Raw genomic sequence first — 27,833 nt, 5'->3', positions numbered from 1 at the left:
CGTGATCGTAATTATATATACAATTTTTGGCCTCGCGAAGGAGAAAGCATCACTCAAGGTTGGGGGAGGCTTAAGTCAATTTTATATTCATGCCCCAATCATGAGATCTCAAAAGAAATGATTATTCAAAAAAATTATGCTCGACTTTCTCTCAGTAATCGCTCCATGCTCGATACTTCTTGTACTGGTTCTTTTATGATGAAGACTATTGAATTCAAATGGGATTTATTGGAAAGAATTAAATGCAACTCTGAAGATTGGGATCTCAACGAACGTAAGGAGTCAGGTATACCACCTAAGTTTGATTGTGTTAAATCTTTTATGTATACCGATGCTTTCCGTGAATTTAGCACTAAATATGGACTTGACTCTGAGATAGTAGCTTCTTTCTATGAATCCTTTGCTACTCATGTTGATCTCCCTAAGGAGAAGTGATTTAAATATAATCCTCCCATTGAAGTAAAAGTAGTTGCACCTATTAAAGTTGAAGAAAAGACTATCACTTATAATGAGCTTGTTGTTCCTACTGCTTATATTGACAAACCACCTTTCCCTGTTAGAATAAAGGATCATGCTAAAGCTTCAACTGTGGTTCGTAAGAGTAATACTAGAACACCTACTCCCTTTGAGAAAATTAAAGTTGAACCTAGTATTTCTATGGTTAAAGATCTCTTGGCCGATAATATTGATGGGCATGTTATTTACTTCTGTGATGAATCTGCTAGAATTGCTAGACCCGATACTAAAAATAAACATAGACCTGTTGTAGGCATACCTGTTATTTCTGTTAAAATAGGAGATCATTTCTATCATGGCTTATGTGATATGGGTGCTAGTGCAAGTGCAATACGCCATTCCTTATATAAAGAAATTATGCATGATATTGCACCTGCTGAGATAGAGGAAATTGATGTCACAATTAAGCTTGCCAATAGAGTCACTATTTCACCAGTTGGGATTGTTAGAGATGTTGAAGTCTTGTGTGGGAAAGTTAAATATCTTGATGATTTTCTTGTTCTTGGTTCCCCACAAGATAACTTTTGTCCCATTATATTTCGTAGACCCTTCTTGAATTCTGTTAATGCTAAGATAGACTGCAATAAGGATATTGTTTCTGTTGGTTTAGGGGATATGTCTCATGAATTTAATTTTGCTAAATTTCGTAGACAACCCCATGATAAAGAATTGCCTAGTAAAGATGAAATTATTGGTCTTGCTTCTATTGCTGTGCCTCCTAATGATCCTTTAGAACAATATTTGCTAGACCATGAAAATGATATGTTTATGAATGAAAGAAGGGAAATAGATGAAGTATTCTTTAAACATGGACCTATTTTGAAAGACAACTTGCCAGTCGAAATCCTAGGGGATCCTCCTCCACCTAAGGGTGATCACGTGTTTGAGCTTAAACCTTTACCTGATACTCTTAAATATGCTTATCTTGATGAGAAAGAGATATATCATGTTATTATTAGTGCTAACCTTTCAGAGCATGAAGAAAAGAGATTATTGAAAACTCTAAAGAAGCATCGTGCTGCAATTGGATATACTCTTGATGATCTTAAGGGCCTTAGTCCCACTCTATGCCAGCACAAAATAAAATTGGAGAAAGACGTGAAATCGGTTGTTGATCACCAACGATGGTTAAATCCTAAGATGAAAGAAGTGGTAAGAAAAGAAATACTAAAGCTTCTGGAGACAGGTATAATTTATCCCATTGTTGATAGCCAGTGGGTAAGTCTTGTTCTTTGCGTCCCTAAGAAGGGAGGTATTACTGTTGTTCCTAATGATAAAGATGTATTGATCCCATAAAGAATTGTTACATGTTATAGAATGGTAATTGATCTCCGCAAATTAAATAAAGCTACTAAAAAGGATCAGTACCCCTTACCTTTTATTGATCAAATGCTAGAAATATTATCCAAACATACACATTTTTGCTTTCTAGATGGTTATTCTGGTTTCTCTCAAATACATGTGTCAAAAGAGGATCAAGAAAAGACAACTTTTACTTGCACTTTCGGTACCTTTGCTTATAGACGTATGCCTTTTGGTTTATGCAATGCACCTGCTACTTTTCAAAGATGTATGACTGCTATATTCTCTGACTTTTGTGAAGAGATTGTTGAGGTTTTCATGGATGATTTCTCCGTTTATGGAACTTCTTTTGATGATTTCTTAAGCAACCTTGATCGAGTTTTGCAGAGATGTGAAGAAACTAATCTTGTCTTGAATTGAGAGAAGTGCCACTTTATGGTTAATGAAGGTATTGTCTTGGGGCATAAAATTTCTGAAAGAGGTATTGAAGTTGATAAAGCTAAAGTTGATGCTATTGAAAAGATGCCGTGTCCCAAGGACATTAAAGGTATAAGAAGTTTCCTTGGTCATGCCGGTTTTTATAGGAGGTTCATTAAGGACTTCTCTAAAATTTCTAGGCCTCTGACTAATCTCTTACAAAAACATATTCCTTTTGTTTTTGATGATGACTGTGTAAAAGCATTTGAAATACTTAAGAAAGCTTTGATTTCTGCACCTATTGTTCAGCCTCCTGATTGGAATCTATCATTTGAAATCATGTGTGATGCTAGTGATTATGCTGTAGGGGCTGTTCTAGGACAAAGAGTTGATAGGAAATTAAATGTTATTCAATATGCTAGTATAACTCTAGACAGTGCTCAAAGAAATTATGCTACTACTGAAAAAGAATTTTTTGCAGTTGCATTTGCTTGTGATAAGTTCAGACCTTATATTGTTGATTCTAAAGTAACTATTCACACTGATCATGCTGCTATTAAATATCTTATGGAAAAGAAATATGCTAAACCTAGACTTATTAGATGGGTTCTCTTGCTACAAGAATTTGATTTGCATATTATTGATAGAAAGGGAGCTGAGAACCCCGTTGCAGACAACTTGTCTAGATTAGAGAATGTTCTTGATGACCCACTACCTATTGATGATAGCTTTCCTGATGAACAATTAGCTGTCATAAATGCTTCTCATACTGCTCCATGGTATGCTGATTATGCTAATTATATTGTTGCTAAGTTTATACCACCTAGTTTCACAAACCAGCAAAAGAAAAAGTTCTTCTATGATACAAGACATTACTTTTGGGATGACCCACACCTCTATAAATAAGGAGTAGATGGTGTTATTAGACGTTGTGTACCTGAGCATGAACAGGAACAGATCCTACGCAAGTGTCACTCTGAGGCTTATGGAGGACACCACGCTGGAGATAGAACTGCACATAAGGTATTGCAATCCGGTTTTTATTGGCCTACTCTCTTCAAGGATGCCCGTAAGTTTGTTTTGTATTGTGATGAATGTCAAAGAATTGGTAATATTAGTAGACGTCAAGAAATGCCTGTGAATTATTCACTTCTTATTGAACCATTTGATGTTTGGGGTTTTGATTATATGGGACTGTTTCCTTCTCTAATGGGTATACTCATATTTTAGTTGCTCTTGATTACGTTACTAAGTGGGTATAAGCTATTCCAACTAGTAGTGCTGATCATAACACCTCTATTAAGATGCTTAAAGAAGTTATTTTTACGAGGTTTGGAGTCCCTAGATATTTAATGACTAATGGTGGTTCACATTTTATTCATGGTGCTTTTCGTAAGATGCTTGCTAAGTATGATGTTAATCATAGAATTGCATCTCCATATCATCCACAGTCTAGTGGCCAAGTAGAATTGACTAATAGAGAGCTTAAATTAATTTTGCAAAAGACTGTTAATAGATCTAGAAAGAATTGGTCCAAGAAACTTGATGATGCATTATGGGCCTATAGAACTGCATACAAAAATCCTATGGGTATGTCACCGTATAAAATGGTTTATGGAAAGGCATGTCACTTACCTCTTGAACTAGAACATAAGGCATATTGGGCCATTAAAGAGCTCAATTATGATTTCGAACTTGCCGGTGAGAAGAGGCTTTTTGACATTAGCTCACTTGATGAATGGAGAGCCCAGGCTTATGAGAATGCCAAGCTATTTAAAGAAAAGGATAAAAGATGGCATGACAAAAGGATACAAAAACGTGAGTTTAATGTAGGTGATTATGTATTGTTATACAACTCTCATTTAAGATTTTTTGCAGGCAAACTCCTCTCTAAATGGGAAGGTCCTTACGTTATCAAGGAGGTCTATCACTCCGGTGCCATAAAAATCAACAACTTCGAAGGCACTAATCCGAGGGTGGTGAACGGTCAAAGAATCAAACATTATATCTCAGGTAATCCCATAAATGTTGAAACTAATGTTGTTGAAACCGTAACCCTGGAGGAACACATAAGGGACACTTTCCAGAATGTTCCAGACTCCGAAAAGGAAGATGTATGAGGTACGGTAGGTAAACCGACTCCAAAATTGTTCTAATAGCAATTTTTCTCCGTTTTGGAATATTTAAGAAAATAGGAAAATAAGAAGCAGTCCGGGAAGGACACGAGGCGTCCACGAGGGTGGAGGGCGCGCCCTACCCCCTGGGCGCTCCCTACCTCGTGGGCACCTTGTGTGCTCTCCGGACTCTGTTTTCTTGCACGATACTTCTTTTGGCCGGTAAAAATTCACTATATAATCTCCCAAAGGTTTTGACCACCGTACCACGCAAACATCCTCTGTTTTTGTTTTGAGTTGTTTCTGCTGCAGATATAGAGCAAGATGTCATCAACTGAGGAAGAGATGGAGGCTGACTTGAAAAGGATAGATGTCATGGAGGAGGATGAAGAAGTTACTTCTCGTTTCCAAGCTAGATTCACGATGGGGGAACTACAGAGCTCATCTATTCCAAACTCGGTCATTCCTTCCAATTTTAGATTTCTTTCTTATGAAAATATGAAAAAGAGTGTTACTTGTTCTCCCGCAGCTATGCAACATCCTTGGGTGAAAGGAGCCTTAGCCGTCACGGGCAAGCTCCATAAGGAAATAATGGACCTCAAGCAGCAAGTCAATAAGCTCGAGGAAGATAATCGTATCCTGAGGGGCATCATCGCCCAGAATATCACATCACCACCCTCGAAGAAGGAGAGGCACCCCCCTTGGCAACTGCCAAGCTTGGGGGAGTGCATCGGTATCGTATCACCATCACACCTTTATCTTTACCATTTTTCTTAGTTCGATCCTTTTGGTAATATCTTGATCTAGCAGAACAAAGTTTACTATGATCTAGTTTTGAGTTTTGCTTTATGATCCTTCTATGTAATCGAGTCCGTGAGCTATATATAATAAAGATTAGTGTTGAGTCAATGGCTTGCTTATCTTGCTATGATCTTGAGGGAATAAAAATAAAACAAAAGAGAAAGAACAAAAAGAATTAAAGAGATCATATGGATCTTATGGAGAGTAATGACTTAACATATAAAGAGTATGATGAATAAAAATTATTGAGAGTTGACAAGCATAGTTTTGGTCATCGTTGCAATTAATAGGAAGTAATAAAGAAAGAGAGGTTTTCACATATAAATATACTATCTTGGACATCTTTTATGATTGTGAGCACTCATTAAAATATGACATGCTAAAGAGTTGACGTTGTACAAGGAATACAACGTAATGGGTTATGTTTTCTTACATCTGAGATAAATTATATTGTCATGGATCATCCAACATGTTGAGCTTGCCTTTCCCTCTCATGCTAGCCAAATTCTTTGCACCAAGTAGAGATACTACTTGTGCTTCAAAATATCCTTAAACCCAATTTTGCCATGAGAGTCCATCATATCTACCTATGGATTGAGTAAGATCCTTCAAGTAAGTTGTCATCGTTGCAAGCAATAAAAATTGATCTCTAAACATGTATGACTTATTAGTGTGGAGAAAATAAGCTTTATACGATCTTGTGATGTGGATGAAATAAAGGCGACGGAATGCATAATAAAGGTCCATATCACAAGTGGCAATATAAAGTGACATTCTTTTGCATTAAGATTTTGTGCATCCTACCATAAAAGCACATGACAACCTCTGCTTCCCTCTGCGAAGGGCCTATCTTTTATTCTTGTCTTATACTTCATGCAAGAGTCATGGTGATATTCACCTTTCCTTTTTTACATTTTATCCTTTGGCAAGCACACTGTGTTGGAAAGATCCTGATATATATAGCTAATTGGATGTGAGTTGTCATGAACTATTATTGTTGACATTACCCTTGAGGTAAAAGGTTGGGAGGCAAAACTATAAGCCACTATCTTTCTCTGTGTCCGATTAAAACTTCATAACCATAAATATCGCGTGAGTGTTAGCAATTGTGAAATACTAAATGATAGTTGAGTATGTGAACTTGCTAAAAAGCTCTTATATTGACTCTTTCCGATGTTATGATAAATTGCAATTGCTTTAATAACTGAGATTATAGTTTGTTAGTTCTAAATGAAGTTTATGATTCATACTTGAAATTGTGATTGAATTGTTACTTTAGCATAAGAGATCATATGACAATATATGTATATGTTGCTATTCTAAGGATGATCATGATGCCCTCATGTCCGTATTTTATTTTCATCGACACCTCTATCTCTAAACATGTGGACATATTTTTCGATTTCGGCTTTAGCTTGAGGACAAGCGAGGGATAAGCTTGGGGGAGTTGATACGTCCATTTTGCACCATGCTTTTATATCGATATTTATTGCATTATGGGCTATTATTACACATTATGTCACAATACTTATGCATATTCTCTCTTATTTTACAAGGTTTACATGAAGAGGGGGAATACCGGCAGCTGGAATTCTGGGCTGGAAAAGGAGCAAATATTAGAGACCTATTCTTCACATCTCCAAAAGTCATGAAACTTCACGGGGGCACATTTCAGAATATATAAAAAAATATTGGGCGAAAGAAGTACTAGAGGAGGGCCACCCACCGTCCACGAGGGTGGGGGCGCGCCCCCTGCCTCGTGGGCTCCCTGGTAGCCTTCTGATGTGCATCTTTGGCTATATGGAGTCTTTCGTCGAGGAAAAAAATCATAAGTAAGTTTTCTGGAAGGAACTCTGCCGCCACGAGGCGGAACCTTGGCGGAACCAATCTAGGGCTCCGGCGGAGCTGTTCTCCTGGGGAAACTTCCCTCTGAGAGGGGGAAATCATCACCATCGTCATCACCAACGATCCTCTCATCGGGAGGGGGTCAATCTCCATCAACATCTTCACCAGCACCATCTCATCTCAAAACCTAGTTCATCTCTTGTATCCAATCTTTGTCCCAAAGCCTCAGATTGGTACCTGTGGGTTGCTAGTAGTGTTAATTACTCCTTGTAGTTGATGCTAGTTGGTTTACTTGGTGGAATATCATATGTTCAGATGCATTATGCATATTAATACCCCTCTGATTATGAACATGAATATGATTTGTGAGTAGTTACATTTGTTCCTGAGGACATGGGAGAAGTCTTGCTATAAGTAGTCATGTGAATTTGGTATTCATTCGATATTTTGATGAGATGTATGTTGTCTTTCCTCTAGTGGTGTCATGTGAACGCCGACTACATGACACATCGCCATTGTTTGGGCCAAGAGGAAGGCATTGGGAAGTAATAAGTAGATGATGGGTTGCTAGAGTGACAGAAGCTTAAACCCTAGTTTATGCATTGCTTCTTAAGGGGCTGATTTGGATCCATATGTTTCATGCTATGGTTAGGTTTACCTTAATACTTCTATTGTAGTTGCGTATGCTTGCAATAGGGGTTAATCATAAGTGGGATGCTTGTACAAGTAAGGACAGTACCCAAGCACCGGTCCACCCACGTATCAAATTATCAAAGTACCGAACGCGAATCATATGAACGTGATGAAAACTAGCTTGAAGATAATTCCCATGTGTCCTCGGGAGCGCTTTCTTTTACATAAGAGTTTGTCTAGGCTTGTCCTTTGCTGCAAAAGGGATTGGGCCATATTGCTGCACCTTATTTAATTTTTTTACTTGTTACTCGTTACAAATTACCTTATCACAAAACTATTTGTTACCGATAATTTCAGTGATTGCAGAGAATACCTTGCTGAAAACCGCTTATCATTTCCTTCTGCTCCTCGTTGGGTTCGACACTCTTACTTATCGAAAAGGCTACGATAGATCCCCTACACTTGTGGGTCATCAGATGCCAGGGCATCCCCAAGCTTAGTCTCTTCTACTCATTATTCCTTCATCCATCGTAAGATAACCCAAAACTTGAAAACTTCAATCACACGAAACTCAACAAAACCTTCGTGAGATCCGTTAGTATAATAATAAATCACTACTATAAGTGTTGTATAAAACCAATTAATATTTTGTTCTTTTATTATATCTACTGTATTCTAACTTTTCTATGGCAAGAACTCATCAAAGAAAACCATAGAGCCATCAAAATAAGCACACAACACAAAGAAAACATAATCTGTCAAAAACAAAACAGTTTGTAGCAATCTGATTATTTTGAATACTTCTGTTAGTCCCAAAATTATGAGAAATTAGGACAACCTGAAAAATTTGCAAATTGATCTACTGCAAGTGGAATGGGTATTTTATCTGTCTCTGGTAAAAAAACGAAAATTAATTTCGTGAGCGTAAAAGTTTCTGTTTTTTCAACAAGATCAAACAACTATCACCCAAGAAGATCCTAAAGGCTTTACTTGGCACAAACACTAATTTAAAACATAAAAAACACAATAATAACAGTAGATAATTGTGCTAACACACAAAAATAGGAAGCAAGAAGAAAAAAATTGTTCATTGGGTTGCCTCCCAACAAGCGCTATAATTTTACGCCCTTAGCAAGGCATAAAGCAAGGATCTAAGTTTATCTTCTTTGTCTTTAACCTTCTTAGAGGTGCTTTCATCGTGGGGTTTTGTAAACACAACATAAAACATATTATCCATAGAAACCTTAGCATTCCTAAGTTGATGTTCATCATAACCTCTTTGATTCCCCGCAACAATCCAAAAGTAATGTTGGTTAACATTATCAAAAACTTGTTGGATTATATCTAGAACGGGGACTTCCTTTTTTTGAGATTATCATCAAAGATTTTATTATCCCCAAGCAAATGTCTTAAAAGCATAATCACTATTGTAAAGAATTTCATCTATCATAGGTTTTTCACGATTCATACCATAAAAATCAAAGATTACCCTAGCTTCCCGTATTATGTAGTCAAACTCATTCATAAGAACGAGAGTGGCCAACTTTTTAGCCCTAGGATTCTTTATAATGGGAAGCTCAAAAAACTAGTGCTGAAATAGCATCCGCAAAAGATCTAATAGTTTTAACTATAGGAGCATCATCAAGACTTAGCTTCCCAACACAATTGAAAAATTCTTGGATACGTTCTTTTCCCATAATGTTCCCTTGCCCCAAGATAAAAGTTTTGGCATCCAAATTGCCCGTACATCCAATTTAAGAGTTAGGACATCATCTATATGTGCCATACAGAAATCACTCATGATTGCAAGCAAAGGATAGATCTGACAAGAAAATGGCAAATTCAAAAGAGGGGCGAATTAAACAGCAAATTTTTGTGAAGTTGGGGAGAGGAAAATGAGAGGCAAATGGCAAATAATGTAAATTGCAAGGAGATGAGATTTTTGATTAGGAACCTAGTATATGTTGAAGATCCTCCCTGGCAATGGCGCCAGAAATTCCTTTTGATGACGCTAGAAGCTACATCGGTATTTCCCCAAAGAGGAAGAGATGATGCAGCATAGCGGCGGTAGGTATTTCCCTCAGATATGAAACCAAGGTTATCGAACCAGTAGGAGAACCAATCAACACAACGTAAACAGCAGCTGCACACAAATAACAACTTCTCGCAACCCACATGTTAAAGGGGTTGTCAATCCCTTCTGGGGGTACGACGCCTCAAGATAGGCAAACGGACGTGAGGTAAATTTGTAGTAGATTGATAAATCGAACATTGAATAAATAAATAAGAATAAATTGCAGCAAAGAATTTTTTTGGTTTTTGGTTTAGTAGATCTGAAAATAAACGCAAAGGAAAATAGATCGCAAAGGCAAATAATATGAGAAAGAGACCCGGGGGCCGTAGGTTTCACTAGTGGCTTCTCTCGAGAAAAATAGCAAACGGTGGGTGAACAAATTACTGTTGGGCAATTGATAGAACTTCAAATACTCATGGCAATACCTAGGCAATGATCATTACATAGGCATCACGTCCAAGATTAGTAGACCGACTCCTGCCTAGATCTACTACTATTACTCCACACATCGACCGCTATCCAGCATGCATCTAGTGTATTAAGTTCATGGAGAAATGGAGTAATGCAATAAGAACGATGACATGATGTAGAAAAGATCGATCTATGTAGAGATAGACCCCATCATTTTATCCTTAGTAGCAACGATACATACATGTCGGTTCCCTTTCTGTCATTGGGATCAAGCACCGTAAGATCGAACCCACTACAAAGCACCTCTTCCCGTTGCAAGATAAATAGATCAAGTTGGCCAAACAAAACCCAAATATCAAATAGAAGAAATACGAGGCTATAAGACATCATGCATATAAAAAGAAACTCAAATACTTTCATGGATATAAAAAGATAGATCTGATCATAAACAAGTTCATCGATCCCAACAAACACACCGCAAAAGACTTACATCATATGGATCTTCAAGAGACCATTGTATTGAGAATCAAGAGAGAGAGATGAAGCCATCTAGCTAATAACTACGGACCCAAAGGTCTATAAAGAACTACTCACGCATCATCGGAGAGGCACCAATGGAGTTGGTGAACCCCATCCGAGATGGTGTCTAGATTGGATCTGGTGGTTCTGGACTCTGCGGTGGCTGGATGAATATTTCGTCGACTCCCCTAGGGTTCTAGAAATATTGGGGTATTTATAGAGTAAATAGGCAGTCCGGGGGGGGCACCCGAGGTGGGCACAACCCACCAGGGCACTAAGGCCTCCTGGCATGCTCTGGTGGGTTGTGCCTCCCTCGGGACACCCCCCAGGCGCAGCCAGGGCCCGTTGTGTTCCTTTTGGCCCATAAAAATTCACCGTAAAGTTTCGTGGCATTTGGACTCCGTTTGATATTGATTTTCCGCGATGTAAGAAACATGGAAAAAACAGCAACTGGCACTTGGCACTATGTCAATAGGTTAGTACCAAAAAATGATATAAAATGACTATAAAATTATTATAAAACATCCAAGATTGATAATATAACAGTATGGAACAATCAAAAATTATAGATACATTGGAGACATATCAGTCTCCAACGTATCTATAATTTATGAAGCATTCATGCCATGTTTACAACAAGTTTATATTGTTTGGGTATGATTTGATTAGAACTAACCAGACTCACACTATTTTCAGCAGAACTACGGTGGTGTCGTTTTTTGTGTAGAAATAAAAGTTCTCAGAATTGGCTGAAAATTTACGGTGATTTTTAGTAGAGCGAAAGAGACCCCCAAAGCATCAAGGAAGGACCAGAAGCTTCATGAGGAAGCCACGAGCCTCCTAGGCGTGCCATAGGGGGGCGTCCTGAGGGCTTGTGGGCCCCTCAGGCACCTCCTTGACGTGAGACCAATGCCAAAAATTCTTATAAATGCCAAAACCCCCGAAAAGAAGCCTAGATCGGTAGTGATTATCATTTGTGAGTAGTTACCATCATAAATGCCAAAACGCCCTGAGCAATTCCGCCGAGGGAACTCCCCTCCCGGAGGGGGAAATCATCATCATCATCGTCACCAACAACCCTCTCATCTTTGGGAGCCCAATCTTCATCAACTTCTTCAACGGAATCATCTCCTCTCAAATCCTAGTTCATCTCTTGTGTTCAATCTTTGTACCCGAACCTCAGATTGGTACCTGTGGGTGACTAGTAGTGTTGATTACATCTTGTAGTTGATTACTATATGGTTTATTTGGTGGAAGACTATATGTTCAGATCCATTATGCTATTTAATATCCCTCTGATCTTGAGCATGATTGTCATTTGTGAGTATTTTCTTTTGTTCTTGAGGTCACGGGAGAAGTCATGTTGCAACTAATCATGCGAACTTGATATGTGTTCGATATTTTGATATATGTATGTTGTGATTCCCTTAGTGGTGTCATGTGAATGTCGACTACATGGAACTTCACCATATTTGGGCCTAAGGGAATGCATTGTGGAGTAGTTATTAGATGATGGGTTACTAGAGTGACAGAAGCTTAAACCCTAGTTTATGTGCTATTTTGTAAGGGGCTGATTTGGATCCAAAAGTTTAATGCTATGGTTAGATTGTATCTTAATACTTTTCTCGTAGTTGTGGATGCTTGCGAGGGGATTAATCATAAGTAGGAGGTTTGTTCAAGTAAGAAAAACACCCAAGCACCGGTCCACCCACATATCAAATTATCAAAGTAGCGAACACGAATCAAACCAACATGATGAAAGTGACTAGATGAAATTCCCGTGTACCCTCAAGAACGCTTTGCTTATTATAAGAAACCGTTTTGGCCTGTCCTTTGCCACAAAAGGATTGGGCTACCTTGCTGCACTTTATTTACCATTACCGTCACATGCTCATTTCGAATTATCTTGCTATCAAACTACCTATTACCGACAATTTCAGTGCTTGCGGAGATTACCTTGCTGAAAACCACTTGTCATTTCCTTCTGCTTCTCGCTGGGTTCGACACTCTTACTTATAAAAAGGACTACGATTGCTCCCCTACACTTGTGGGTCATCAAGGCTATTTTTGGCGCCGCTGTCGTGGAGTAAAGCGCTCTTGGTAAGTGAAAATTGGTAAAGTAAAATTATTACTATGTGCTGAATTTATTGTCACTTGTTACTACGGAGAATCATCCTTTGAGGGGTTTGTTCGGGTTATATTCACCTCGACTGGAACAACAACTAGTTGCCCCTCAACCTACTGCACCTACTAAAAATATTTATTATGAAATTCCTTCGTGTATGATAGAACAACTGCTAGCTAATCCTTATGCAGGAGATAAAACTGAACATCTTGATATGCACTTGATATATTGGGATGAAATTTGTGGATTATTTAAGCTTGCAGGTTTATCCGGAGACGAAACTAGGAAGAAGGTTTTTCCTTTATCTATGAAGGGAAAAGCATTGACATGGTATAGGCTATGTGATGATATTGGATCTTGGAATTGGAATCAATTGAAATTGGAATTTCACCAAAAAAATTATCCTATGCATCTAGTTCATCGTGATCAGAATTACATATATAATTTTTGGCCTCATGAAGGATAAAGTATCACTCAATCTTGGGGGAGGCTTAAGTCAATGTTATATTCATGCCCCAATCATGAGCTCTCGAGAGAAATTATCATTCAGAACTTTTATGCTCGGCTTTATCGTGATGATGAATCCAGGCTCGACACTTCTTGTACTAGTTCTTTTATGAATAAGACTATTCAATTCAGGTAGGATCTTCTAGAAAGAATTAAATGCAACTCTGAAGATTGGGTACTCGACGAAAGTAAAGAGTCAGGTATTAAGCTTGAGTTTGATTGCGCAAATCTTTTATGAATACCGATGCATTTCAAAAGTTTAGCACTAAATATGGACTTGACTCTAAGATATTAGCCTCTTTTTGTGAATCTTTTGCTACTCGTGTTGATCTCCCTAAGGAGAAGTGTTTCAAATATAACCCCCCTATTAAAGAAGAAATTAAATAACCAGTTGTAGTTAAAGATGAAACTATCATTTACAACATTGATCCAGTTGTGCCTACTTCTTATATTGAAAAACCACCTTTCCCTGTTAGAATAAAGGAACATGCCAAGGTTTCAACTATGGTTCGCAAAAGTAATATTAGAGCACCCAAACCTGCTGAACAAATCAAATTGGAACCTATTGTTGCTATGGTTAAAAATTTCCTAGCAGAAAACATAGATGGGCTTGTCATTTATTTCTATGATGAAGCTGCTAGAATTGCCAAACCCGATGAAAGAGATAAACATAGACCTGTGGTTGGCATGCCTATTGTCTCAGTCAAAATAGGAGATCATTTTTATCATGGTTTATGTGACTTAGGTGCTAGTGTGGGTGCTATCCCTTTTACCTTAAAGCAAGAAATTATGAGTGACATAGTACCCGCTGAAATAGAAGACATAGATGTTACTATTAAACTTGCTAATAGAGACGTGATGTCTACGACACAACCTTCTTCTTGTAGACATTGTTGGGCCTCCAAGTGCAGAGGTTTGTAGGACAGTAGCAAATTTCCCTCAAGTGGATGACCTAAGGTTTATCAATCTGTGGGAGGCATAGGATGAAGATTGTCTCTCTCAAGCAACCCTGCAAACAAATAACAAAGAGTCTCTTGTGTCCCCAACACACCCAATACAATGGTAAATTGTATAGGTGCACTAGTTCGGCGAAGAGATGGTGATACAAGTGCAATATGGATGGTAGATATAGGTTTTTGTAATCTGGAAATATAAAAACGGCAAGGTAGCAAGTGATAACAGTGAGCACAAACGATATTGCAATGCGTTGAAACAAGGCCTAGGGGTTCATACTTTCACTAGTGCAAGTTCTCTCAACAATAATAACATAATTGGATCATATAACTAACCCTCAACATGCAACAAAGAGTCACTCCAAAGTCACTAATAGCAGAGAACAAACGAAGAGATTATGGTAGGGTACGAAACCATCTCAAAGTTATCCTTTCTGATCTATCTTTTCAAGAGTCCGCAGTAAAATAACACGAAGCTATTCTTTCCGTTCAATCTATCATAGAGTTCATACTAGAATAACACCTTAAGACACAAATCAACCAAAACCGTAATGTCACCTAGATACTCCAATGTCACCTCCAGTATCCGTGGGTATGATTATACGATATGCATCACACAATCTCAGATTAATCTATTCAACCAACACAAAGAACTTCAAAGAGTGCCCCAAAGTTCCTACCAGAGAGTCAAGACGAAAATGTGTGCCAACCCCTATGCATAGGTTCATGGGCGGAACCGCAAGTTGATCATCAAAACATACATCAAGTGGATCAATAGAATACCCCATTGTCACCACGGGTATCCCACGCAAGACATACATCAAGTGTTCTCAAATCCTTAAAGACTCAATACGATAAGATAACTTCAAAGGGAAAACTCAATCCATTACAAGAGAGTAGAGGGGGAGAAACATCATAAGATCCAACTATAATAGCAAAGCTCACGATACATCAAGATCGTATAACCTCAAGAACATGAGAGAAAGAGATCAAACACATAGCTACTGGTGCATACCCTCAGCCCCGAGGGAGAACTACTCCCTCCTCGTCATGGAGAGCGCCGGGATGATGAAGATGGCCACCAGAGAGGGATTCCCCCTCCTGCAGGGTGCCAAAATGGGTCTAGATTGGTTTTCGGTGGCTATGGAAGCTTCTGGTGGCGGAACTCCCGATCTATTCTGCTCCCCGAAGTTTTTAGGGTATATGGGTATATATGGGAGGAAGAAGTACGTCGGTGGACCTCTGGGCTGTCCACGAGGCAGGGGGGCGCGCCCAGGGGGGTGGGCGCGCCCCCACCCCCGTGGGCAGCCCGGGACTCTCCTGGTCCAACTCCGATACTCCGTGGGCTTCTTCTGGTCCAAAAATAAGTTCCGTGAAGTTTCAGGCCAATTGGACTCCGTTTGATTTTCCTTTTTCTGCGATACTCTAAAACAAGGAAAAAACAGAAACTGGCACTGGGCTCTAGGTTAATATGTTAGTCCCAAAAATCATATAAAATAGCATATAAATGCATATAAAACATCCAAGGTTAATAATATAATAGCATGGAACAATCAAAAATTGTAGATACGTTGGAGACATATAAAGACGCTATCACACTACTTGGTATTGTTAGAGATGTTGAAGTATTCTGTGGGAAAATAAAATATCCTACTGATTTTCTTGTCCTTGGTTCCCCACAAGATGAATTTTGTCCCATTATCTTTGCTAGACCTTTCTTGAACACTGGCAATGGTACTATAGATTGTCCTAAACAAACTATCAGTGTTAGCTTTGCTGATGAGTCTCATGAATTTAATTTCTCCAAGTTTATTAGACAACCTCATAATAAAGAATTACCTAGTAAGGATGAAATAACTGGTCTTCCTTCTATTGTCATGCCTCCTACTAATCCACTAGAACAATATTTGCTAGACCATGAAAATGATATGCATATGCATGAAAGAAATGAAATAGATAAATCTTCTTTGAACAACGACCCCTGCTTAAACACAATTTGCCTATTAAAACTCTAGGAGGTCCTCCTCCACGTAAAGGTGATCCTATGTATGAATTAAAACAATTGCCAGACACTCTGAAATATGCTTATCTTGATGAGAAAAAGATATATCATGTTATTATTAGTGCTAACCTTTCAGAACATGAAGAAGAAAGATTATTGAAAATTTTGAATAAGAACTGAGTTGCTATTGGATATACTCTTGATGATCTTAAGGGCATTAGTCCCACTCTCTGTCAGCACAAGATTAATATGGAACCCGATGCTAAGCCTGTTGTTGATCATCAACGATATTTGAATCCTAAGATGAAAGAAGTGGTAAGAAATGAAATACTAAAACTTCTAGAAGCAGGTATAATCTATCCCATAGCTGATAGTAGATGGGTAAGTCCCGTTCACTGTGTCACTAAGAAGGGAGGTATTGCTGTTGTTCTTAATGATAAAAATGAACTTATTCCACAAAGAATTGTTACTGGCTATAGAATGGTAATTGATTTTATAAAAATAAATAAAGCATCTAGAAAAGATCATCACCCTTTGCCTTTTATTGATCAACTGCTAGAAAGACTATGGAAGCACACACACTTGTCTCAAATACCTGTTTCACAACCTAATCAAGAGAAAACCACCTTTACTTGTCCTTTTGGTACTTATTCTTATAGACGTATGCCTTTTGGTTTATGCAATGCACCTGCTACCATTCAAAGATGTATCACTGCTATATTCTCTGATTTTTGTGAAAAGATTGTTGAGGTTTTCATGGATGGTTTTTTCATCTACGGAACTTCTTTTGATGATTGCTTAAGAAACCTTGATCGAGTTTTGCAGAGATGTGACCAAACTAATCTTGTCTTGATTTGAGAGAAGTGCCACTTTATGGTTAATGAAGTTATTGTCTTGGGACATAAAATTTCTGAACAAGGTATTGAGGTGGATAAAGCTAAAGTCGATGCAATTGAGAAAATGCCATGTCCTAGAGAGATTAAAGGTATTCGTAGTTTTCTCGGTCATGCTAGTTTCTATAGGAGGTTTATTAAAGACTTCCCTAAAATCTCTAGGCCTCTTACAAATCTTTTACAAAAAGATGTTCCATTTGTTTTTTATGATGATTGGGTAGAAGCCTTTGAAACACTTAAGAAAGCCTTAACTTCTACACCTATTGTTCGACCACCTGATTGAAACTTGCCTTTTGAAATTATGTGTGATGTTAGTGATTATGTTGATGGTGCTATTCTAGGACAAAGAGTTGATAAGAAATTAAATGTTATCCATTATGTTAGTAAAACTCTAGACAGCGCCCAAAGAAATTATGCTACTACTGAAAAGAATTTTTAGCAGTCATGTTTGCTTGTGATAAATTCAGATCTTATATTGTTGATTCCAAAGTAATTGTTCACACTGATCATACTGCTATAAAATATATTATGGTAAAGAAAGATGCCAAACCTAGACTCATTAGGTGGGTTCTCTTGCTACAAGAATTTGATTTACATATTACTGATAGGAAAGGAGCTGAGAATCCCATAGCTGACAACTTATCTAGGTTAGAAAATATTATTGATTACCCACTACCTATTGATGATAGTTTTCCTGATGAAAAATTAGTTGCAATAAATGTTTCTCATAACACTCCTTGGTATGCTGACTATGCTAATTATATTGCTGCTAAATACATACCACCTAGTTTCACATACCAACAAATGAAAAAAAATTCTTCTATGATTTAAGACATTACTTTTGGGATGACCCGCATATTTATGAAGGAGTAGATGGTATTATTAGACGTTGTGTACCTGAGCATGAACAGGGACAAATCCTACGCAAATGTCATTCTGAAGCTTATGGAGGACATCATGTGGGAGATAGAAATGCTCACAAGGTATTGCAATCTGGTTTTTATTGGCCTACTCTCTTCAAGGATGCCCGTAATTAAGTTTGTTTTATCTTGTGATGAATGTCAAAGAATTGGTAACATTGGTAAGCATCAGGAAATGCCTATGAATTATTACTTGATGTTGAACCATTTGATGTTTGGGGTTTTGATTACATGGGACCATTTCCTTCCTCTAATGGGTATACACATATTTTGGTTGTTGTTGATTATGTTACTAAGTCGGTATAAGCTATTCCAACTAGTAGTGTTGACCATAACACTTCCATTAAAATGCTTAAAGAAGTTATTTTCCCAAGGTTTGTAGTCCCTAGATATTTAATGACTGATGGTGGTTCACACTTTATTCATGGTGCTTTCCATAAAATGCTTCCTAAAAATGGTATCAACCATAGAATTGCTTCACCCTATCATCCTCAGTCTAGTGGTCAAGTTGAACTTATCAATAGAGAAATAAAACTAATATTAAAAAAACTTTCAATAGGTCCCGAAAGAATTGGTCTAAGAAATTGGATGATGCACTTTGGGCCTACATAACTGCTTATAAAAATCCTATGGGTATGTCTCACTACTCTAGGATGTTGCTAACGGGACACTACGATCAGATACCCTTTGACGAAACTGTGTGCGATGCATTAATCGCAAGTGGGGATGTAAAAATGTCAAAAAAGATGCTAAACATTTGCAATGGCAAAGACATCAAACACGGTTCAGATTTTAGTTACGTGTGCGATGCGGGACATACGGTTGATCCAGAAGAACTGTTTTGTAATGAGGCAAAACAATAGAAACATGCAACCATATCAATGCGTGTGTGATATACGATATACAGTTCGCTCTGATGAACAGTGTGCTATTAGGGAATGCAATAGAAACGGACAACCAGATCAAGGTGTGTGTGATATATGACATATGGTTCACTCGGGCGACTGTTTTCGATTAGCGAAGAGAACAAAAACGATTCAACTTAACAAGATGTGTGTGATATGTGGCATTTACGATGAGCCAAAAGAACACAAATGATTCGTGCAAACAAGATGTGTGTGATACACAGCAAACAGCCCACTCAGATGAACTGTTTGTGATGAGATATTATAACACAGACGGTTACTATAGTTAGTTCATGTGTGAATCTGTTCGTACAAAAAACTTTGAAAAATACAAATTAGTTGCTTGTGGTGGCTAGGAGTACCGCACACGATGCGTCTGCAAGTACTCGTGTGCGATAATTAGTAAGTTACACATACGTTTCCTTATGTTAACACGTGTGTGATGAATAACACGTGGCACCACATACGATATTCGGGTCATGTGTGTGCTCCACTTAGTCTTCCTGCGCTCCAGCGAATGCTTCCCGCGCTCCACATGGGTGAATTGTAAAATCCACGCCTCTCCCCTTATCGGTTTCCCGCCACTAGCTAATGGCTTAGTGCATATAACCCAGGCGGCAACGCACCGTCTCGACACTCTGCGCAGATCTAGTCCTCGCCTATCTACCATTAGTTATTCCAAGCATGCCAGGCAACGACCAAAGCTTCAATGTCGACCCCTACCTGTGTTACATCTTTGGTGAGGAGGACGAGCCGGAGCAAGTCGGGGAGCAAGATCTTCATTGGTCGGTGCAGGCACCATGGCCCATCGATAGCGATATCGGTGTGGCGGTCCTTGGGTGCACAATCGACATATTGCATAGGAGGTGTGATGAGCAGTTCGCCATCCATCGTGCAAAAGATTAAGAGCTGCTTGGTGGCATGATCGACGACCCACCCAAAGAGCTGCCGTCACCAGTGCTCATCGAGAGCCTGATGCCCCGCAAGGAATGGGCAGAGGACCTCTGCGATTCAGTCAAGACACAGGCAGCCTGCGGCTTCATCATTGACCGCGGTTGCCGTGTCAACCTCGGTCCCGATGATGTGGTGGCCAGGCTCAAGCACATCCTTGGCGGAGTTGATGTCCCCAACGAAGTAGAACATCGCCAGCGTGATATCTTGAGGATGCAGGTGATGGACCGTATTTGCTACCAGGCCAGTGACATGGAAATGGAGCGGTTCCGCGTAGATATCATGCGCGCAATTGCATGCTGTCAAGCTCTTCTGGAAGAGGCCCAGCAACCCCAAGAGCCTCCCAGCGCCAGCAGCTCCGTAGGCGGAGGCGGGTCGGGACACTTGGAATGAACGACCGCAAGGGTGCTATGCTGATCATGGAGTCCGAGAAGACCGTCATCGGAAGGCCGCCAGCTCAGCCTTTTAGCCTATATTTCATTATAATTGTATGCATTTGTAGGTCGTGAGTGTTTTGGGCCTTGCCGCATGTGGCATTTTAAATTATCCTGAATATGTTAGACAATTATTAACCGTTGCCCTTGTAAATTTGCCTCAACGGTGAGCAGAGCGCGCGCAGGGACCCCAGAGCGGAGCGCGCCGCGGTCGCCTCAACAGCGAGCAACCACGTGGTCAACCTTCTAGCACCCTGTGGGAGGCGCGACGGCGCATCCATAGGACACGATGGTGATATCTTGACCGTGTATAATAGTGGGCAGACACATACACGTACATCCGAGAACGCGGGCCCATGTTTCAGGCTTCCGATGCATGGCATACAGTTGATCCATAAGAACTGTTTGCGATGAGCCGGAACAACAGAAATGGGCTTTGTAGGCCTAGAACCATCAATAAATTTTTGACCTTGATTCTCGTCACATTGTAGATTACAATGCAATAAGTAATTGCAAATATGTTCACACCTGTCAAACTAATATGTGTTGACACTTAGCACCGGGCTATAAAAACTACCCATTCGAAAATTACTTCACAGATCCTCTCCTCATCACCAACAAAACTGGTCTTTCCTATCAAGTCGTTCCACCATGACCGGTAGGAGTTTTGGCTGGACATATAACCAGGCAGCAAAGACCAAGGTCGCGGAAGCAGTAGAGAGGTCTCGCCGTGAAGCGCCGGCCGCATCAGAGATGTCCCAGCGCGTAGCGGAGCCCTCGAATGAGCTTTCACAAGCATGCGAGGGCTCTGACAAGCGCACTTGTCACGCTGGCGATCGTGATGAGCTGGCGTTGCTGAAGTCCTTGGCCAGCAACGACGACATTCTTGCTGGCCTCATTAAGCAGTAGGAGCAGGTCGACGACTTGATGAAGTGCTACCTCTTGAGCACTGTGTTGGTTTTTCCCCGAAGAGGAAGGGATGATGCAGCAAAGTACCGTAAGTATTTCCCTTAGTTTTTGAGAACCAATGTATCAATCCAGTAGGAGGCTACGCGCGAGTCCCTCGTACCTGCACAAAACAAATAAATCCTCGCAACCAACGCGATAACGGGTTGTCAATCCCTACACGGCCACTTACGAGAGTGAGATCTGATAGATATGATAAGATAATATTTTTGGTATTTTTATGATACGGATGCAAAGTAAAATAAAAGCAAAGTCAAAAAGCAAAGGAAATAACTAAGTATTCAAAGATTAATATGATGAAGATAGACCCGGGGGCCATAGGTTTCACTAGTGGCTTCTCTCAAGAGCATAAGTATTCTACGGTGGGTGAACGAATTACTATTGAGCAATTGACAGAATTGAGCATAGTTATTGAGAATATGTAGGTATGATCATGTATATAGGCATCACATCCGAGACAAGTAGACCGACTCCTGCCTGCATCTACTACTATTACTCCACTCATCGACCGCTATCCAGCATGCATCTAGTGTGTTAAGTTCATGAAAACAGAGTAACACCTTAAGCAAGATGACATGATGTAGAGGGATAAACTCATGCAATATGATGAAAACCCCATCTTGTTATCCTCGATGGCAACAATACAATACGTGCCTTGCTGCCCCTACTATCACTGGGAAAGGACACCGCAAGATTGAACCCAAAGCTAAGCACTTCTCCCATTGCAAGAAAGATCAATCTAGTAGGCCAAACCAAACTGATAATTCGAAGAGACTTGCAAAGTAACCAATCATACATAAAAGAAGTCAGAGAAGATTCAAATATTGTTCATAGATAGACTTGATCATAAACCCACAATTCATCGGTCTCAACAAACACACCGCAAAAAGAAGATTACATCGAATAGATCTCCACAAGAGAGGGGGAGAACATTGTATTGAGATCCAAAAAGAGAGAAGAAGCCATCTAGCTAATAACTATGGACCCGTAGGTCTGAGGTGAACTACTCACACTTCATCGGAGGGGCTATGGTGATGATGTAGAAGCCCTCCATGATGGATACCCCCTCCGGCGGAGCTCCGAAACAGGCCCCAAGATGGGATCTTGTGGATACAGAAAGTTGCGACGGTGGAATTAGGGTTTTGGCTCCGTATCTGATCGTTTGGGGGTACGTAGGTATATATAGGAGGAAGGAGTATGGTGGTGGAGCAACAGGGGGCCCACGGGGGTGGAGGGCGCGCCTGGGGGGGTAGGCGCGGCCCCCTACCTCGTGGCCTCCTCCTTTGTGTCTTGACGTAGGGTCCAAGTCTCCTGGATCATGTTCGGTGAGAAAATCACGTTCCCGAAGGTTTCATTCCGTTTGGACTCCGTTTGATATTCCTTTTCTTCGAAACCCTAAAATAGGCAAAAACATCAATTCTGGGCTGGGCCTCGGTTAATAGGTTAGTCGCAAAAATAATATAAAAGTGGATAATAAGGCCCAATAATGTCCAAAACAGTAGATAATATAGCATGGAGCAATCAAAAATTATAGATACGTTGGAGACGTATCAAGCATCCCCAAGCTTAATTCCTGCTCGTCCTCGAGTAGGTAAATGATAAAAACAGAAATTTTGATGCGGAGTGCTACTTGGCATGATTTTAATGTAGTTCTTCTTAATTGTGGTATGAATATTAAGATCCGAAAGATTCAAGATAAAAGTTCATATTGACATAAAAATCCCTGTTCAAGAATTCAACCGATTAACCAGTTAACTTGCCGATTAATCCCTACTCATAGGGTCACCGAGTAGCCGATAAACCGAAAAATCGTCCAATTAATTGATTAAATGGCCAATTAACTTGCCGATTAGCCGATTAATCCCCTACTCGCTAGCCAAACAAGCAGCTACCAGTTAATGATTTCCTCAACAATGATAAAAATAATAATACTTCAAGCATACTAACTAAGCAATTATGTCCTCCCAAAATAACATGGCCAAAGAAAGTTCATCCCTACAAAATCATATAGTTTAGTCATGCTCCATTTTCGTCACACAAGAATGCTCTTATCATGCACAACCCCGATGACAAGCCAAGCAATTGTTTCATACTTTATTAATCTCAAACTATAAACTTTCACGCAATGTATGAGCGCGAGCCATGGATATAGCACTATGGGTGGAATAGAATATGATGATGGGGGTTATGTGAAGAAGACAAAAAATGAGATAGTCTCACATCAACGAGGCTAATCAATGGGCTATGGAGATGCCCATCAATTTATGTTAATGCAAGGAGTAGGTATTGCCATTCAACGGATGCACTAGAGCTATGAATGTATGAAAGCTCAACAAAAGAAACTAAGTGGGTGTGCATCCAACTTGCTTGCTCACGAAGACCTAGGGCACTTGAGGAGGCCCATTGTAGGAATATACAAGCCAAGTTCTATAATGAAAAATTCCCACTAGTATATGAAAGTGACAAAACAAAATACTCCCTATCATGAAGATTATGATGCTACTTTGAAGCACAAGTGTGGGAAAAGGATAGTAGCATTGTCCCTTCTTTATATATTTTTTATTTGGCCTTTCTTTTTTTATTTGGCCTTTCTCTTTTTTTATTTGGGACAATGCTCTATTAATGATGATCATCACACTTCTATTTATTTACAACTCAATGATTACAACTCGATACTTAGAACAAGATATGACTCTATATGAATGCCTCCGGCGGTGTACCGGGATATGCAATGAACCAAGAGTGACATGTATGAAATAATTATGAATGGTGGCTTTGCCACAAATACTATGTCAACTACATGATCATGCTAAGCAATATGACAATGATGAATGTGTCATGATAAATGGAATGGTGGAAAGTTGCATGGCAATATATCTCGAAATGGCTATGGAAATGACATAATAGGTAGGTATGGTGGCTGTTTTGAGGAAGATATAAGGAGGTTTATGTGTGAAAGAGCGTATCATATCACGGGGTTTGGATGCATCGGCGAAGTTTGCACCAACTCTCAATGTGAGAAAGGGCAATGCACGGTACCGAAGAGGCTAGCAATGATGGAAGGGTGAGAGTGTGTATAATCCATGGACTCAACATTAGTCATAAAGAACTCACATACTTATTGCAAAAATCTACAAGTCATCAAAAACCAAGCACTGCGCGCATGCTCCTAGGGGGATAGATTGGTAGGAAAAGACCATCGCTCGTCCCCGACCACCACTCATAAGGAAGACAATCAAATAACACCTCATGTTTCAAATTTGTTACATAATGTTTACCATACGTGCATGCTATGAGACTTGAAAACTTCAACACAAGCATTTCTCAAATTCACAACTACTCAATTAGCACGACTTTGATATTATTACCTCCATATGTCAAAACAATCATCAAGCATCAAGCTTCTCTTAGTATTCAAAACACTCATAATAATTTTTTTATTAATCTTGAACACCTAGCATATTAGGATTATTTAATAAAATTACCATGCTATTTAAGACTAACAAAATAATCTAAGTGAAGCATGAGAGATCAATAGTTTCTATAAAACAAATCCACCACCGTGCTCTAAAATATATAAGTGAAGTACTAGAGCAAAACTATATAACTCAAATGATATAAGCGAAGCACATAGAGAATTCTAACAAATTCCAAATCATGTATGGCTCTCTCAAAAGGTGTGTACAGCAAGGATGATTGTGGTAAACTAAAAAACAAAGACTCAAATCATACAAGACGCTCCAAGCAAAACACATATCATGTGGTGAATAAAAATATAGCTCCAAGTAAAGTTACCGATGGAAGTAGACGAAAAGAGGGGATGCCTTCCGGGGCATCCCCAAGCTTTGGCTTTTAGGTGCCCTTAGATTATCTTGGGGGTTCCATGGGCATCCCCAAGCTTAGGCTCTTGCCACTCCTTGTTCCATAATCCATCAAATCTTTACCCAGAACTTGAAAACTTCACAACACAAAACTTAAAGTAGAAAATCTCGTGAGCTCCGTTAGCGAAAGAAAACAAAAGACCACTTCAAGGTACTGTAATAAACTCATTATTTATTTATATTGGTGTTAAACCTACTGTATTCCAACTTCTCTATGGTTTATAAACTATTTTACTAGCCATAGATTCATCAAAATAAGCAAACAACACACGAAAAACAGAATCTGTCAAAAACAGAACAGTCTGTAGTAATCTGTAGCTAGCGCAAAATCTGGAACCCCAAAAATTCTAAAATAAATTTCTGGACGTGAGTAATTTATCTATTAATCATCTGAAAAAAGAATTAACTAAATATAACCTTCCAAATAAAAATGGAAGCAGTTCTCCTGAGCGCTAAAGTTTCTGTTTTTCACAGCAAGATATCAAGACTTTCCCCAAGTCTTCCCAACGGTTATACTTGGCACAAAAACTAATTAAACACAAAAAACACAACCTAAACAGAGGATAGATAAATTATTTATTACTAAACAGGAGCAAAAAGCAAGAAATAAAAATAAAATTGGGTTGCCTCCCAACAAGCGCTATCGTTTAACGCCCCTAGCTAGGCATAAAAAGCAAGGATAGATCTAGGTATTGCCATCTTTGGTAGGCAATCCATAAGTGGCTCTCATAATAGATTCATAAGGTAATTTAATTTTCTTTCTAGGAAAGTTTTCCATGCCTTTCCTTAACGGAAATTGGAATCTAATATTTCCTTCCTTCATATCAATAATTGCACCAATCGTTCTAAGAAAAGGTCTACCAAGAATAATAGGACATGAAGGATTGCAATATATGTCAAGAACAATAAAATCTACGGGCACATAGTTCCTATTTGCAACAATAAGAACATCATTAATTCTTCCCATAGGTTTCTTAATAGTGGAATCCACAAGATGCAAGTTTAGAGAGCAATCATCAAAATCACGGAAACCTAACAAATCGCACAAAGTCTTTGGAATTGTGGAAACACTAGCACCCAAATAACATAAAGCATAAAACTCATGATCTTTAATTTTAATTTTAATAGTTGGTTCCCACTCATCATAAAGTTTTCTAGGAATAGACACTTCCAATTCAAGTTTTTCTTTATAAGATTGCATTAAGGCATCAACGATATGTTTAGTGAACGCTTTATTTTGACTATAAGCGTGAGGAGAATTTAGCACGGATTGCAACAAGGAAATACAATCAATCAAAGATCAATTTTCATAATTAAATTCCTTGAAATCCAAAATAGTGGGTTTAGCAACATCTAGGGTTTTAATTTCTTCGATCCCACTTTCATCAATTTTAGCATCAAGATATAAAACTCCGAATTCTTGGAACGCCTTCTAGGTAAAGGTGGATCATATTCAGTCCCATCATTATTAAGATTCATATTGCAAAACAAAGATTTAATAGGGGACGCATCAATAACTTTTAGATCTTCATCTTTATTTTCATAGGAACTAGAAGAACACACTCTTATAAAGGCATCTTTCTTAGCACGCATCCTAGCGGTTCTTTCTTTGCACTCATCAATGGAAATTCTCATGGCTTTGAGAGACTCGTTGATATCATGCTTAGGTGTAATAGATCTAAGTTTCAAAGAATCAACATCAAGAGAAATTCTATCAATGTTCCTAGCCAACTCATCAATCTTAAGCAATTTTTCTTCAATCTAAGCATTGAAATTCTTTTGCGAAGTAATAAATTCTTTAATATTAGATTCAAAATCAGAGGGCATCTTATTATAGTTTCCATAAGAATTGTTGTAGGAATTACCATAATTATTAGAGGGATTACTAGGATAAGGCCTAGGATTAAAATTTCCTCTACACGCGTTGTTACCAAAATTGTTCCTACCAACAAAATTCACATCCATAGATTCATTATTATTCTCAATCAAAGTAGACAAGGGCATATCATTAGGATCAGAAGAAACACTTTTACTAGCAAATAATTTCATAAGTTCATCCATCTTTCCACTCAAAACATTAATTTCTTCTATCGCATGCACCTTTTTATTAGTAGATCTTTCAGTATGCCATTGAGAATAATTAACCATAATATTATCTAGGAGTTTAGTAGCTTCTCCTAAAGTGATTTCCATAAAAGTGCCTCCCGCGGCCGAATCTAAAAGATTTCTAGAAGCAAAATTCAATCCGGCATAAATTTTTGTATAATCATCCACAAATTCAAACCATGAGTAGGGCAATTACGTATCATTAATTTCATCCTCTCCCAAGCTTGTGCAACATGTTCATGATCAAGTTGCTTAAAATTCATAATATTTTTTCTAAGGGAGATGATCTTAGCGGGAGGAAAATACTTAGAGATAAAAGCATCTTTGCACTTATTCCATGAATCAATACTATTTTTAGGCAAAGACGAGAACCAAGCTTTAGCACGATCTCTAAGCGAAAAAGGAAATAGCTTCAATTTAACAATATCATTATCCACATCTTTCTTCTTTTGCATATCACACAAATCAACGAAGCTATTTAGATGGGTAGCGGCATCTTCACTAGGAAGGCCGGAAAATGGATCTTTCATGATAAGATTCAACAAGGCAGCATTAATT

The sequence above is a fragment of the Triticum aestivum genome, chromosome 2A (genome assembly GCF_018294505.1).
Source record: "Triticum aestivum cultivar Chinese Spring chromosome 2A, IWGSC CS RefSeq v2.1, whole genome shotgun sequence".
Taxonomy (NCBI): Eukaryota; Viridiplantae; Streptophyta; class Magnoliopsida; order Poales; family Poaceae; genus Triticum; species Triticum aestivum.
The sequence above is the reverse complement of the archived record's forward strand: the minus strand, read 5'-3'. Positions refer to the sequence as shown.